This window comes from Haplochromis burtoni, unplaced genomic scaffold (assembly GCF_018398535.1).
Source record: "Haplochromis burtoni strain Fernald_Lab_line unplaced genomic scaffold, NCSU_Asbu1 Contig_32, whole genome shotgun sequence".
Lineage (NCBI taxonomy): Eukaryota > Metazoa > Chordata > Actinopteri > Cichliformes > Cichlidae > Haplochromis > Haplochromis burtoni.
The window spans coordinates 1716980-1720465 of record NW_024582393.1 but is presented as its reverse complement, the minus strand read 5'-3'; positions in this window follow the sequence as shown (position 1 = coordinate 1720465).

Below are 3486 nucleotides of genomic sequence, written 5' to 3'. Positions count from 1 at the left end.
TGCCCATAAAAATAATCTTTTATTTATTTTTTTGGTAGTGCTCTCACTGTAGTCATGAGTGAGAGCACTACCAATCACCAATTGGTTTTGCCAGGTTAGTTAAAGTTGAGCCTTAGCAGCATGACGGTATGATTTTTTGATTAAAAAGGAAACCTGTAAAAATGTAATATCAAAAATACAAAGACATTGGATCACTGTTTTAGTCATTGGAAAAGCGTCTTTTCCCCAAAATTCTGGCACTAACTACAACCCAATGCAACTTATGTTCCTCTTGGCCACTAGAATGCACTGTTGCCTCCTGTAATCCACTTGCATGTCACGAAGCAGTGCTGCTCTGTCTGAACACACCCATTAATTTCACCCATCTCCACATCTCTATCATGTAGGACTCCCATGTGGTTGTTAGGAGGATATGGGAGTGGTACAGCATTGTCAGTATTTGTATCATTTGCAGCACTCAAGCTTTAATTTGAAATGATAAAGTATTGCTTTGACAGTGGCAGTCTACTCAGGTGACATATATTAGCATTTTCCTCCCAAGCATTTCACCTCTGGGGAAAATTAAATTGGCTGGATCAGAGTTCATACATAAATGTAAGCTTAACAGGCGTCAGTGTATGTAGGAGCCCCATCACATGTGTAATTCACATGTACCTTGTTACAGCTTCGCCCTGAGGTTGACAGGCGGTGGCTGATCCTGCATATGATGACACAAGTTTTTGCATACCACTACATTTTGGGTAGAAGGTTATGCCAGTCAAATGTACAATCTTTGTTATGTAAGCTTGAAAACACTGAGATAGCATTTCCACATTTTGAAAGACAAAATATAAGAGTGCTATGATTAGTCATGGTTAGATGACAACATGGATAATGCTATACTCAGCCACATCTTTTCCACTGGTATACCTGGAGGTTTGATATGAACTAAGTTTGTACAATAGGACACCAGATATGGTTTTACTTACAAAAGTGTTACCTGTCTAACGCCTAATTAGTTTTTTTACCGTTAAAAAATTAACTGTCAGCAATTAAAATCGGAGACATCACAGACTTTAACAGGAGAACAGGTTGTGTCTAATGTAATCGTGTTTTCCTCTTTGGCTCCCTGTATTTGCTTGCTGCTGAGGCGGTTCAGTAGTACAAACCCGTACAAAACTGTACACTCAACTTATCTCCATTGGTGCTGATACTAGCTTGTTCATCCCAAACTGCAGCATGTATGACAAAGAATACCAAACAGACTGCTTTGGAGCCTCGGGGCTTATAGAGAGACAGACAGTAAAGTCAGTGCTTGTTAGCTTGTTAACTGGTTAGTCTGTGGATATTACTGTGGATGTTGCATGGGTGAGTCACACACTCTTTAGGGCCTGTTAGTGCCAATAATGGTTTCGAATTTTCAGCATTTTAATGATGTAAAACATACTGTATACAAGTCAGTGCGTAGTTTGTTTTATAGATCATACAACCTATAGACTCACTACGATAGCCAGGTGCCCTGACTCTGGTAGCTCTAAAGATGCTGATTGGTCAGAAGCTGCCTTCTCCTTTTAAACAAGATAAACTTTGGGTGGAAAAATGATTGAAAATTCTTTAAAGCTGCATATTCAACAGACAGTTGTCTCTATTGTCAGTTTTTTGTGGGATTTCCTGTGTGTGTGTATTTTACACAGACTATTCTATGTTGTAACACTCAACAAATGTATAATTCATTTTAATTAAAACATATCTATGAAATGCATCTTCGATTTAGTTTCAGCTTGTAGTAATATGTTAGCACGTATTTAATTTCATTTCACAGTCCCTAATTTCCAAGAGCTGTTACTGTTGCCACAGCTTTATTTCATTTTACTATTACATTATAACAGGCTTCTTCTTCTCTGTGTAAAGGACTTAGGTAAAATATGTCTCATGGGAAATTTATCTTTCTATCCATTATTTAGTGCTGTTTGTGATTTTTTTTTTAAAAAAGTTTTCCATATTTACTTGGTGTTGTTAGGAAACTGTATACTGTACGTTCAAAGAGAATGACCGTGAAACACCAGCTACACTGTCTGTCAGCTGTGCAGCCTAACACTGGGTGTTGAAACACAATGAACAAAACACTTCTGTGCTCCATCTCTTCTCTCAAAGAGTTTCATGTGTTTACATGGAAATCACTGCGATTGAGAATGCAACCCATCAGTTGGTTTCTCACATGGGCAAACATCTGTTGCTTTTCAATTGGCAATCAAGTCTTTGGGAATAAAAGCACCAGTTCAATTTTTTTTCTTTTCCATACCCTTTTCACTTTTTCTTTATTTTAACTGTACATGCGATGGATGGAGGTGTATTTGGTGACAAAGCTGCTGAAGGATATCAAGGCTGGGTTCTTAATGCCAGGTGATACTGCATGCTGCTCTGCAAAAACTTTTGCCTGAATCTTGCCATCGCATTGCAGACAGATTATAACAATAGGATGGGCAAAGTCTATATTCCCTCTTTCTACTACCCAGTATGAAGCATGCGCACCCTCTTCAAATTGTTGACTTATGTAGCGAGTGTGTTTACCTCAGTGACAGGACAAGATTTTTTTCATTGAAGACATTTTTTTGTTGCAAAAAGTGCTGGTTTCGGTTTGATATTGTATATTTATATAGAGCAGTAATACTACTGCATTACTCTGCTACAGTCACACATTATTTATTCAGAGGTAAGTCAGTTGTCTTCCGTTTAAAGCCATGAAGGAGTCTTTTGAACACAACTAGCTTTGAATGCAGTAATGAAGATATGTCTGGATTTGCATGCAAGCATACTTTTAAGAATTGCATGCAAGTGATTGCAGAAGGAAAACAAAAATCCCTTAAGGCTGCAGCATTATAGCTGTATTAGTGTCAGGCAAAACAGTATAAAACTAATTTTGTATTTTTAGAGCTTTTCAAAACTGTGAAATATTAAATCTGTTCCATCAGTGATATAAATGGCAACATTTCAATAATAAAATGAAAATGACATCTTGGCTTGAGGCTGGAACTTGGAGAAAGTATATTGAGTACTCAAATTAAAAGGATTTGTGCTGTAGGGGAGTATAAGTAAATGTGCTCAATAAATCTGTTGAATTCTTTTGATCAAGATCATTCTTGCGTGATGTGTTTCTTTTCTTTCTTCTTTTCGCTGATGGTTCCAGTAGATGAGAAGTAGGTGATCAGTCAAATCATTATGACTCTTCCCCATGGCCCTTGGCTTTCCATTCCCAATTTCATTGCTGAGATATGTGGGTATTTGTTGATAAAGTCTTAGTTTGGATCATAGTCCAGAAGGAGAAGCTGACCAAATGACTGAACGGCAAAAGTCTCTGCAACCAGAACAGTGTGTCATGGATCGCTGTGTGGCAGGCAGGAGGAGGACCCAAATTGCAAAACTCACAGACTCGGGGATGAACTCAAAAATCACAGCTTTAATGCTGGAGAGGCAGAACGTAGGAAATACAAAACTAAACTGGGAAAA